A 14,004-nucleotide genomic window follows, 5' to 3' on the forward strand; every position below is an offset into this window, starting at 1 on the left:
ACTGAAGAAGGAGAGATGCCCGGAGCACTTCGGGACCTTTTATTTTTCGATTTTATTAGGTGAATTCGTATCCATAATGTATGAAATGCTCGTCTTAGTGTAAAAAAAAAATAATAATATATATATATATAAAAAAAAAAAGCAGCATAGGCAGCGCTATTACGTAAAACCCCCTAGCATTTAGGCATTTAAGAAGAGAACCTCAATAACGCGCTCGTGCGCGGCGACGCCGGCGAGACCCCGAAAACTTTCGCCCCTCCTCTCTCTCCCTCTCTCCCCGCCAACAATTGTTTTTTCCCTTTATTCGAGATATTTCCATCCCTAGGTTTATCCGATCGCACGGAGACGAGGAAAGAAGGATCTCGAGGATTTGCCGAGGGATTTCGATCATGTATCGGTTAAGGTTTGGGAAGTTCTTCCTCATCTCTTTCCTGTTGGTTGAAGATATTTTGTATCTGTTGTAGATCTTCGACATTAGCTTGCTGAGGGAGAGGAAAACTAGAAATGTAGATCATATCAGTCGCATTATGTGTGGGATTGATTAAAGAAGCACGAAAGTTTTCTTTTTTTTCCCCAAAAAAAACGGAGTGAGGAATCTACTGGAGAAACTTGTTTAGAAGAATCATAATTGGGAGCTATCAGGTCTGGCATCATCGAAGTCCAAAAACTGCAATGAGATATTACGACTAAATAAACTATATTAGTTGAGATTTGACTAGATGGATATTTGAGATAAAAGTGTACAAAATTGCACCAACTATTACATAGAAAAGTAGGGGAATTTTCAAAGGATCGATCACGTACGTGTGGAAGTAAAACATTAAGAAAAGCATGAAGTTTGTCTTGATCAGGCTATGTATTACCCGTTGCATTACATCACCGTCATCTTTTCTGTGTTTTAGATCTGTTACTTTAACACATTCTAAACTCGGTATTGATTGTCCACTCATGAGGCCAAGCAGAATGGCAGATGCACCTGTGTGGAAACTCACAAGTAGTGGAAACTATTCAGTAAATTCCTTCTGCAAATTTCTAAACCATGAATTGGGTATCCTTTAGCCTTATTGTACACCTGTTTGGATGGCAGCAGCTACTACTGAGAAGGCTAAAATATTACTCTAGCTTGCTCTCGAAAATAGACTATATATGGGAGAGGTACTTGCGAAGAAGGGTTGGGGAGTTAGTTCTGGATGTCCCTTGTGTGCTGCAAATGTTGAGTCTGTAAAACGCCTTTTTATAAAGTGTCCATTCATAAGAACCTTTTGGTCAGTCTTGAAGACACACCTCAAGTTCTCTAGGCTGCCGACTAATCTTCAGGACCATTAGACTTCATGGTGCTGTAGAAAAATTAAATCTCCTTTGAGAAGAGCCTGGGATCAGCTTGTCATGGCAATGCGTCGGCTAGTTTGTTTGGAACGAAATTCTAGAATCTTCTTTGATAAAAAATATCTTCACCTTCTACAGGGTAATCTTTGTGATGGCAAAGCAAAAGAGAGCCACGATCAGCTTATGAGTACCCTTGCTCCCTTGTTCTCTCGGATTTTGTAACTTTTGTTACTTTTCTCTTGTACAGATTTATTTTCTACTGAATAAAATTTGAGGGGAAGTATTTCACTTCCTCCCTTCTCCCTTCAAAAAAAAAAAAAAAAAAGATTGTCCGCTCATAAATCATGAGTTTGTTTGTTTGTCTTTGGCTTCATATCTCTAATATCTCAAAATTGTCTGGTTGTAACGAATGTCGAATCAACTAGCATGAAGCACATGCAAATGCACATGTTTGATTTTAGTTTTTGAATGGCAAGATTACATATATGAAAGCATGGGACTAATCTTTTAGTGGTTATATACTAAGAGGGTTTTTAATAAGGTTGATACACATCGACTATGGCTTTCTTTATAGTGCTCGAGAGAATTGGAAATGAAGCAAGTGCCTCATATTAAAGGGAAATGCATTTGTCAAACAAAGAAGGAACCATGCAAGAACTTAAATTCAACATAATAAAATTTTGTTGCAAGAACAACTGAGAACTGTAAAAATTCCTTGAATAAAAATTAAATGACAAGAAACTTGCCATGATCTGCAAAATTATATTTACAATTCCATATATATTAAAGATTCCCTGGAAGCGGGGAACAACACTTCCTGCACAATTGTTTTTTCATGTTATCCTTATGTTTTGGCCTTTAACATTCATTATGAGCAATGATGCCTTCTATTGCAAAATGGAGTATGGAGTCACAATTTACCCTTGTGTTTTTGTTGAACCTTCATACAATTTCTAAAGCTTTTGTTTCCATAGCTATACCTTCACCTACAGCTCCTAAGTTACTTCTAAAAGTCCATGAACCATCAGTTCTTCTCTTGAGGTTTCAATGGAGTAACGCAACTGCAAAATGTGTTATTAAGTATATATTCATCAATAGTACAATACAAGTCTTCCAATTATCTATTTATTCAGGTAGTGATTAAATAGGTGTGCAAGTACTCAGCAAGTGGCCTCACAAAATCAAGAGGTACATGCTTGTATCCATGGTTCACTGTACCATCCTAAACCGCTTGGTTTGGGGCAACCAAGCTATACCAAAAGTGGATCAATACGGTTCCGCCCCTCAATTCAAAACACTGGCAAGGGACAGGGAGAGGGAGAGGAAGAAAGAGAGGACGAGAGAGGGAGAGAGGGAGGGAGGAAGAGGGAGGGGGAAGAGAGAGGCCGAGAGTGAGAAAGGAAGAGGGCTTTCGAGCTCCCTCTCCTTCGGCGCTATGTAACAGGGGCAGAGCTCCTATTTTGAAAAGAAATAGGGGCTCTATCCCCTTGACCTTTTCGTTTCAAAATGCCCTTTTTTTGAAACGAAATAGGGGCTCTATCCCCTTAATCTTTTCATTTCGAAACAAGGGCTCTGCCCCTATTATATAGCACCAGAGAAGAGGGGGCTCGAATGCCCTCTCCCTCTCTTGGCCTCTCTCTCTCTCCCACCCTCCCTCTCCCTCCATCTGTCTCTCTCTCCTTTCCACGCTTTTGTTATGGCATGGCAGGAGGAGAGGAGGCGTGAAAGGCCCCTCCCTCCCTCTCTTTTCTTCTCCCTATCCCCTTCTCTCTCTAGCTTCCCTTTGTCGATATGCCACAAGTCGGCATAGCACCGTACTGAACCATACTGTATTGTTGGGCAACCGGTACAAGTCCCGGTACCGGTTCCACCGACCTTGTTTGTATCAGATAAATAACTTTGTTTATTAAGTACTTATATTGTTAAATTTGAATTGTTTTATCTATAATCAAAATCATTTGCATACCTTGATGTATTGCGATTCAGCAAGATTGCTCCAGTCTGGATATCAATGAATGAAGGCTATTTTAAAAAAATATGCTATTATATTTTGACATCTCTATAAAATTATAAGATAGTTATCCAATGCCGCCCCCTTACCCCCCCCCCCCCCCCCCCTTCACTCTCTACGTGTGTACACAAGCACATGTGGGCATTCTGCAGAAGTGCAACAAAATGAATTTCTTGCTTGCAAATGAAGAGGCCTTACACTTCATATTTCTAGCACCAACATGCACTTAAGAAACCACATTATTTAGGAATCCATGCTAACATGGTTGCGGATAGCTGCGATCTGCCCCTTCCACGAGCCTTGCATGAGAAGACGAGGGCAAAATGTAGCCAAGGACAACCTGCCGACAGTCTGCAGTAGAGGAATTTTCTCTTAAGTTGATGCCGGCAGATCATCCTTGGCTGCACTCCACTCTCTGCTTCTTCATGTAAGGCCTGGTGACAACTCTTGAATGTCATGATACTTCCATATTTCAAAAGACTAAAGAGGAGGATGAACTTGCAGGACCCATCTTCTCCATCTTGTGCTCTTCCTACTTCATATCGCTGATATGGTGTTCATATATATAGGCTGGTCTGCTTGACAAAGTGCTTGTCGTATTCTCTGTTTGATTCATTTGGTTGTGTGGAAAAGTGATGGAAATCTTGGGATGCCTGTTACACCTTCGCGACAAAATTTTCAAAAGTGATTTGTTACTTCTAGTGCAAAGGTAATTCCCTCTCTTTATATCATCAAACTTTTTCCTCATTTAGGAAGATCTACAGCATTTGAAAGTAATTGTCTAGGCCACTAAAATGTGTTGGGCTACCCTTACATGACTCCATTGCCACTAAAACATTAATTAGATAGCATTGGGAATAAAATCTTGACTATACAATGAGATATGCAAGTGCCCATGCTTAGCCACAAGGAATTTGAGTTTTGTCAAAGGAATTTATGCTGAGAATAGTGGGGTTATTATTCCTTCTGTTTTACTTTCTGACAATTGCATGAGGTGCTCTCCTCATGTATTGTCAGGACTCTTGGACTTTTTCAATGTTGGTTCTGGTGAATGTGTGTTTACACTTCATTCTTCTATGAATTCTGTGTATGGCATTTCAAGCAACATTGCATTTTTAATGATTTGCTTGGTAATGGTGCAGATGCTGTCCATGTTTGGCCTAGGACAAGACTGGCTCATAGTTGGCACAATATTCCTGGTAGTCTTGTTGGAGTTGATATTCTGTTTAAGCCTGAGAATAAAGTTTCCAACAGTCCATCTGGATAGTGGCACTTATATGGTGCCAATGCTTAGGCTCTTCTGGCTGGGTTAGTATGAGGCCTGCTTTTCTGTATTCATTGAAAAGCAGTCTGAAGGCCTAAATAATTTTGCTGCTGAGACATCTCAAACCAGGTCCAATGATGCATTAAAATGTTACACACACACACACACACACATTAGAAACAGTGGTTATTCACCACCACTCAGGTTTGAACTGAGGCCCTCAATTGGAGAGGTAGGTGCCAACCAGCTGAGCTACCACTACCAGCTGCTGGTCCATTTACATGTTATATACTGCCATTGTATTAACCACATCTACTTGTTATCCCTTGAGCCATCACTAGCACATTTGCTTTGAATGAGTTTGTTGTATTCATTAATATATTACATGTTATGGGACTACACATGTTGATATTGCTCAGTAGTGGTTGATGCTTATCTAAACGTCTGGCCATGTAGACCAATAAGACTGCAGTGTTTCTCCGGCTTTTTGAATGGTTCTGCTGTCATAAAGGTTCAAGCGACCCTTTAATGCTAGGGAAGGTTGTTCTAGTGGATACTTTTTTGTAGAGCCAGATGCTTATCAGGAAGTAGAGTATATAGTACTTTTTGTTATTTTCTTTATTATAAAAAGACAGGCCATTCCCAATGATTGTGTAGGTACCACAAGTTAATGAATTCTGATCTATCTTATGGAGGACTAGGATTTAATTGGTATACTGTTTTGGGACCATGACAATTGCTTGAGAACCAATTTCATGGTTTTTATTCTACAATGTAAAAACTCAAATGGCAGGAATGAGGAATTGTTTTAAGATTTAATTTGCCTACACTATTGTTGGTAGTGAGCTGAGAATAGGGCGCTGAGCTGACACAAATTTGATTGGTCAACCAAAGGATTGTGGAGATTGAGGTGTAGTCAGAGAAAGCCAACAACATAGGGTGAACTTCAGATATTGAAAGTAATGATATCTTGGTAGAATGGGATAAAGGAGGATGCATGATTTTGGGCCAAGTAAGAAGTTTTTGGAGCAGAAATTGAGACATTGAAAGATGCAAGGGAGATTTAAAATTATTATTAGCGGTTCACTTCAGACCACCATTCTGGCAAACAAGACAGACTTTCTCTCTAGGTGATGTTACAGTGTTCAGGTGCCAGGTTGTGCTGACTTCAGATCATTTATCTAATGGAATTGGGGCTATACTAGCAATCTCCAAAGGAATTGATATTTCACTTCTGGTTGATATGGCTATGTGTTCATTTTGGATCTTAGTGCTCAAGTGGAACTACATGCATATTTCCATTAAATTCAGGCATTGCTTGATGTGTCTGTGTTGGATGGTTGGCAAGTATACGCCCATGACAAATCAAGTTGTTTGTTGGTAACTACAAGAAGCCTGAGTATACAATAATTGGTAATTAAATATAATTTACAACCAAATTAAACTATAAGTACTGCTGATCTACACCCACACTTGCCTCTTGGTAGGTCAACCTTGGTACTTCAACCGACTAGCATGATTAATAAAATCTTAAGAGGTTAATAATTATTGCATTGGACCTAGAAGGAAATTAAGCTCTAGCTGGTGAATGATTGGCAAAATTTTTGCAATTTGAGTTTCATAATAATTGTAAGTAAAAGAATGGCAGATGTCATGGCAAGAGGGAAGTTGGAGAATCTTTCTCTAGAAATGAAAGAATGCAAATGTTTTCTAAGGATGCCATAGATCTGTTGGAAGCCAAGAGTATGTCTATAGGTAAGCCAAAGACGGTAGAATCATTTGGGACACAGAGCATAGAATATTATACATGTGGAAAAGTTAGTCCGCCATGTTGCTTGTTATAAGCTGAATAATGCTATGGAGAATATCTCAACCTTTAATTCTTTTGTTTATGAAAAATGCAACATTAGAAATTCTAAGAAACTTCTAGCGCAATTGGAGGTGCCTTTTCTTTTGAGAACGTGAACATTTATCGCTAAATTGTGCTATGCATATGTAATATTCTCTCTTGGAGGAAAGCTTTGACTGTGCTTTATCTTGGAGTTTTGACTTAGATAGCTGCATTTTTTACATGTGACAACAACTGATTTTAGTGCTGTGAAAACTCTTGAGGCTGTAGATATGATTAATCCACTGTTATGTCAATGGAACACTGAAATTGGTGTCATGATCAGAATCAAGTAAAAATTTTGAAATCGTGGTTCCTTGGTTCAGTGAATGTTGACCAAACAGGCATCCACAGAATAACTGTTCATTGCATTTTTGCTGATCCATGCAACTTTGTCATCTGAAGGCACTCTTTTAGCAAAGCGTGGTTGGTTATTCTCTTTTAATCTGTAACTCGATATAGTTTTCAATATTGTTATGTCAAGGGAAAACTTTGACATTTTTTGCTGATCCAGGGGCAAAATCATTCACCCCAAATTTGTACTATTCTGAAAAAAAAAGAGAATAAATCCAGCAATATGTTGCAAAACCAATAATTAAGTGGATTTTCCATTGAAAAATCACTATTTTCATTATAGATTTGTAACTTTACCATATTATTGTTCTGTCATGGAATAGTAACTTTTAGGTTGTTCATCTCTTTAATATGTTTCAGAATTCTTATCGTCATTTCTATAATATTATTTCAAGAATATGCTGAATAAAATAAAAAAGTATGAAAACTGTAAATCTCATGGTACATTCTTTTTCTGCTAAATAGATTAGCTGAGATTTGTTGCTATTTGTAGCACTACATACTTAGGTGAAATGTAGGCAGAGAGATATTTAACATTTCCCTGTGATTTCCCTTGTTATGGTGCACATGTGGAACTCTCAGCCACGATATTAAACATAATTACCACAAGTCTTGAGCAAAGTAGAATGTCTATAAAAATCTTAAAGCAAATTTATGTCAATTCAGAGCAATTATAATAGAGTTGGAGAAGGTTGTAAGGTACATCTTTGTTGGATTAACTACTGCTGGCGAAAGAATGGGTAGAGCGTAGGTAAGCCTGACGGCATATATTTCTTCATGTTGAGTTATCTTTACTTAGTCATCATCGTACTCACTGAATGCAAACATTGTACAAGAAAGGGATCCCTGATTCAAATATAGTTGGTATTTGAGGAGGCAATATTCAGTCCTGGACTTTAGGTATTGTTTCAAATCTTAAGGTTTATTTTTTTTAAACTGTAATCATGGTCATTCTAATTGGCATTATTGACTTCACCAGCTTCTCCATGAGCTGATAGGTAATTTAGTTCTTTGAATGAATTCTAAAGCTTGCTGGTTGGCATCTTTTTGTCCGAGGCCTGGGGTGAAGAAATTCAGGAAGGAATAGCTCAAGAACTCATGTCTCTACTGGAGGGAGTTGCACAAATCAAATTACTGCTGTCATGTTACATGCGTTGAGATTTTGACATCGAATAAACTACTCGTTTTTGAACTATGAAATTTATTACGTATCAAGAGGTGAAAGTGTTGGACCTAAGGAAGGGCAAGCGATAGCGCTAGCAGTATCTTGCATTCATTAGAGTTCTTCAACTCATATGCATTGTATGCATGTGTTGTTTGAGTTGGCATTACTCATTTAACTTTTGAAAAATCCTTAGCAATCCTTTCAGTATTTATGCGTACCTCATATTCCAACAATGGGTAAACACATGATCATCCTGCCACATAAATAATTTTGAGTGCTAAGAGAGCTATTGCTGCTTATAATCCATTTTACAGTATGTTTTATGTGTACTCAATCCAACTCATAATCAGATTTTTCTACTCTGCTTGATATGCACTTAATAGTATGAAGTGTGTCTAAGACAAAGTATGACTGGCTTGGTTCTTGATAAATTTGTATATGATGGTAAATACGGCCATCCAGTTTTGAAGTTGATTTCGTCATTAGGCCGCTCATTATGTTCTTATCTGTTGTTGCATCATCTCGAAGCACAGGTTTACACTTTGTATTGTAAAAATTTTCATAGTGCTCTTCGTTGACATTATACTGGTCGCTCAAGAATGCATCTTTCACTAGTACTGCACGATCCATGAACAAAAGAAACAAGAAAAAACTATGAAAGGTTGCATACGAAGGTTAGAAAACAAAAGAAAAGAAAAAACTAGACACCATGAATATCTTACTGTTTCAGAAGCCTAAATTTTTCAGGTCATACCTCTTGGCGCCGCCGAAGTTCTTCAGGGGGCATTGCTTGAGTCATGCAAGGGCCTTGTGTGAGAAGAAGAGAGCAGAAGGTAGCCAAGGACAGACTCGCCGGCAACTTAGGAGTGAGGTAGAGTCTCCTCTTCTTAAGGCTAATGCCGGCAAGTCATCCTTGGCTGCATTCCACTCTCTGCCTCTTCACGTAAGGCCTTGGATGAGAAAAAGATGAGACTCCGGCCTCTCTTTCACCATCTGATCTGTTGATGGAGATGGTATATATGGGCAGAGATGGGTGTTTCAAATGGTGACTCGGAAGCTGGCAATGGAGAGCCAGTGGAATGGTATGTAGATATTCTCTTAACCCATTCCCTGGTGGAACTTTTCTCACAGGCAGTGTATGATTTTGTGGTGCCAGCTTGACTCTTTCCTTTTTAGGATGGAAGTGCAGAGGCTAAAAACAGTAAGTGGGCCACGTCTTGTAAGGGATGCGGGCCCACTCGCATTGGGTGGTTTGCTTTCTAAATTGTTTGTTGGGCTGCTGATGGGAAGAGAATCTTTGTTGGAGGAAAGTTGGAGATGAGAGATATGGAGTGGGGATCATGCCTGGCTCATGATCTTTGGCTGGGACCGACATGGAGATTTTGACTTTCGACTTAGTCGGAGGCATCCATAATTGGAAAGGTTGGTTTTTGGCTCCTTTTTCCTGCTCTTTTCTGGCCAGTTCGTGCACGAGGTGGTTTCTCCATGATCTCGTGGGTGAGCTTTTGGTGATTCTAGACGAATATGTCTAAAGATTGCATGATGTCGAAGCGGAGAAATTTAGAGTTTTAACTTAGGAAAAAAATTTTAATTTTAAAAACAAATATACCAGTTTTATTTTCTAAATTTTACATTTTGAAAATTTGAAAAGTCTTATTCTTTTTCATCGTACGCCACAACTTTTCTGAAAATAATGTTGGTTCCAATTTCCGTAGGGATGCGATATTTCTGAAACATTGCATCTTTAAAAATGCCGCACCGTATCGATAACCAGACAAAGTCTATAAATAGGTCAAACCTTCCAGAGATCAAGTTTGAGAGTAAGTCGAAGGCGTTGTGCCCTCGATGCCTCTAATAATTGGCTTTGTTCGATAGAATTCTCTCACGAGCTTGAGCTATCCTAAGAGAAATTTCGGAGGTAACCAGCCATGAGATGATTTGATTAGTCTTTCGTACTTGTTATAGGAGGATCGCGCTGAGTTGGATTGTTGTACCTTGGGGATGAAATCGCCGTAAATCTGTACATAGGGGATGAAAAACGTTCTTAGGATAGTCTATACCACATGCTTTAATCCAATCAAGTTTTTTTTTCAATTTTCTGATTTTTTTAGTAGATTATTTTTTATAATACTTTTATAAAATAAAGATATGGCAAAACACTTTTCCAACAAATGCTGCCATTAATAATTCTAAGTTTGCATGCAATCATCGATGACCGCTTCAAACAATGATTGCATGGTAATAATGCTAATCGTATCACATTTCTTTATGACAATTGAATCATCTTAGATGAAGAAATATTGTGGAGTGGGGCGTATTTGGATTGGCATGATCTCATAAAAGTTTCGAGAGATTCGGAACCATACTTTAGACCATGGTCGGAGGTTATTCTTATTCCTGCCTTCTGTGGACTTGCTTTTAAGGGGGCATTTTCCGTGCTGGATTGTGATTAAGGAGCCAGCGACGTTATATGAAGGAATGATTCTGGTCTTTTTTTTTATCTGGTGAGGGAATGGGATTCTGTCAACTGATTGCTGGGATCACTTAATCACAATTTTAGTTTCACGTCCATTTTGACTTCCATCGATTTGATTGTTAAATGCTGTTTATGGACATTTGTTGAAATATTGTGATCCATGTTGTTTAGGCCTCTGCTGATTTTTGGAGCTTTAGGCCTTCATTATGCATTCATTGCCTGTGACACCAATCTAAGGTGAAAGAATATTAATTTGTCGAGCGTATAATCTCATCAACTGATTAAATATTTGGTAATGGATTTTATGCTTGTAAATTTTTGTTGAGAGAGAGAGAGAGAAAGGTGGGGGAATGTTAAAATATTGGCAGAAGAAGAGAAAAACAAAAGAACAAAAGAGAGAAAAATAATTTTATTCGTCCGTTCCATCATATTCGATACATCTCAAGGGTTATATATTTTTATATATGGACTTCGTACAAGAAAAATAATATAGCCTGATATACAATCACACTAACAATGGAAAATAATACTGACTGATACAAGTTATCATGTGATCCCTAAAATCACTCTAGCAAGGTTGTACTAATAATATAGGTAGATACAGAATTATGCTAATAAAAAAAGTTATTATAGGCGATGCAGATTGTTACGTGATCTCTAAAATTATACTCATAAAGAATACGATTATATGCTTGGGTAGTGAGCTGAAATGGATTCCTCTGCTAGATAACCTGCTCTGTTTGAAGAGACACTGTTATTAAAATTTTTTGTTGTTAGAACGATCTAACATGTTTCTGCAATTCAAATGCTCAAAAATTGACTCAGGAAGATTTGATGGCATGTTGCTTCTTTTGGACCACTCTAATGGCAGATTCTATCATTGAAAGAATCTATGCAATATTCTTTTGAACCACTCTAATGGCAGATTCTATGCAATATTCTGAAAATCAGCTACAAATTGCAATTCGGAGCTCGAAATTGGATTCCATAAAATGTATTGAAATTAGATAGATAAAATACGCTTTAGAACTATGAAATTAGAACCATGCCTCAAGTAGCTGTTTCGGTCTGGGCTTTTGCACAGTATTCAGCACTTTGAGCATAATTTGAATTCTGTAAGTTGTGTTGGATTCATAAATGGATGCTATTTGCAGCAAGTATAATGTTCACCATATCGAGACTCATAAAAAAGGTAAAGAATTTTAAAAATTCAAATAATTATCGAGACTCAAGCACGCATGGATCTCCTCCTTCTCAGCACCTTTGACACCATCGATCACAAAAAATCTTCATGAGGACAGCCATGATCAGAGGCTCTCTTGCTATCAAAAAGTGTTAAAATCACCAATTGTTCCAAAAGATTAGGGGCTCGTTCGATTCGCGGAAAGTATTTTTCCTTTTAGGAATATGATTCCTGAGAAGCAGATTCCTAAGAAGAGAATGCCTAGAAAAGTACTTTTGGCATGTTTGGTTGACCATGGAAAAGTGACAAATTTTTAAAGTGCTTATGTTTGGTTGACCATTCATTTTCCTGAGAAAGTTATGTATAATTCCTATTATACCCTTAATAAAAATTAGGTCTTTAATGCCTCTTTAATGCTTCTTTAATGTTGAATGGCCTTTTTGGGAAAAAATAAAAATGGAGTGATTCTCGCTTCATGGGAAAATTTTTTTCATGAAATATGGGAATCATAATTCCATAGGAATACAACTTTCCATCTCTCTCCTTTGAAAACTCCAAGCAAACAAGAGACATCTCATTATTTTCCCGTTGACCACACTTTCCCCCCCTTTTTTTCCCGCGAACCAAACGAGCCCTAAGCTTTTAGGATAAGTGATGATTTTAACATGGTATCAGAGTAGAGGTCCTGAGTTCGAAACTCCATTATTAAAAATTTCATATGTTGGGCTCATTCATTAAAAAAAAAGTCCGGCCTACATGTGAGGGGAAGTGTAAAAAAATATAAAATATATAAATAAATCTATCTCATCCTATTAGCTTAAGCTTTTAGGATAAGTAGTGATTTCAACATCGTATCAGAGCAGAGCTGGAAGTGGATATTAAAATAATGGTGACAAGACTAGGATTCTCAAGAGATGAATTTGCCATAATATGATCCTGTAATCTGAATGTGTTAACTGCTCATGCACAATTGAGGGCAAGTGTTTGATGAAATTAATGTTGGAGACACTTGAAAAATATCCTGGAGATGTGTCGCTAAGACGTGGCCAAAGCTTGCTGATATCTCTTAAAACAAACTTGAAGTTAACTTCATTGTTTCATAGGAATTCTAGCTGAGTTGAGAAGCCAAACTTCATGCGCAGAGTTTTGGTGTTTTTTTATTATTTGTATAGAGGTAAGATTTTGTTCGTATTTAATTATAAAGGGTCAAGCAAAATCTTAGAAGCTATCTAATGCAGAAGCATTTGGCAAATATATGCTACGTAATGTGCATCAAACATGCCAGGATCAGAAACAAATATCAATTAAATGAATCAATAGTGGTGGGCAAAAAAAATTTAGAGAAAAATATAATTTATTTTAAAAAATAAAAATCTAAATAATGAGTACGGCATCTCTCATAAAAAAAAAAAAAACTTCATGCATCTCACAAAAACTCTCCCTGCCACTGAGACTTAAACTCTCTCCCCCTCGCAAAAATATCACCATCTCCCACAAAAGGAGAAAAAAACCACCATCCTGCCTCAACTAAAAAATAAATTCAAGTATATTGAGCCTAAAACTCAACCTATTTTAATGCGAACCTGAATCCTAAAATTTTAGAACTAATGATCAGCTAAACAGAAATCATAATAAAAGTAGGACTTGGATTAATATCAACATATTCGGCGGTAAAGTACAATAAAAAAAACTTATAGTAATAATATTTCAGAAAAAGATTTTGAAGCTTCTTTTTCGCATCTTGATTGCTGGAACTTCAAAATAGTTGTGGCATTCATGGAGATTGATGGATATTGGAACATTGTCAAGGTAGCAGCAGCTCGATCTAGTGAAAGGCTTTGAAAAGTTCTTGAGAAAGGTTCATAAAAGGAAGTTGTCAATAGAAGAGGAGGGACAAGCCAAGAGAGTGCATGTGGGGAGGACATGAAGCATGGAATTGAGGCTGTGATGCTTCTTATAGTGCTGCCTGGAAGAGAAGAAGGTACGTAGCAAATGAAACAAGAAGGAAAATAAGAAGAAGCAAGGAAGCAAATGAGACACGGAAGATGAGAAGAAGAAGGATACAGTTCCAAAGGCTCTATTTTAGACGCATCTTTTATTTATTTATTTTGGTGGTCGACCCATCGTTTATTTACTTTCCTGTGGAAAAACTTGCAAGTCTATCTCGGGAAAATCCGAGTTTGACCAGTTGAATCGAATTCCTCGGTTCGTGAGCGCTAAACGTCTGTTGCGATCGCACTGCATAGTGGTCTGAAAACGTTTCCCAAGCTTTCACGGTCGCTGGAATACAATGAACCAGGCCCCATTTATATTATCCAGCATTCACGGTAGTCACGA

General features: G+C 37.7%; 1 long non-coding RNA gene across 1 annotated transcript; it reads left to right on the top strand.

Moving 5' to 3' along the window:
• Positions 1-3,431: 3,431 nt before the first annotated feature.
• Positions 3,432-9,445, top strand: LOC120111495 (uncharacterized). The gene is made up of 2 exons (XR_005512632.3): positions 3,432-4,046; positions 4,480-9,445. It is a non-coding gene; the product is annotated as an uncharacterized LOC120111495 (long non-coding RNA).
• The last annotated feature ends 4,559 nt before the right edge of the window (positions 9,446-14,004 follow it).

Source organism: Phoenix dactylifera, chromosome 2 (assembly GCF_051530095.1).
Source record: "Phoenix dactylifera cultivar Ajwa chromosome 2, Ajwa_hap1_PhDact_Kaust_v1.1, whole genome shotgun sequence".
Lineage (NCBI taxonomy): Eukaryota > Viridiplantae > Streptophyta > Magnoliopsida > Arecales > Arecaceae > Phoenix > Phoenix dactylifera.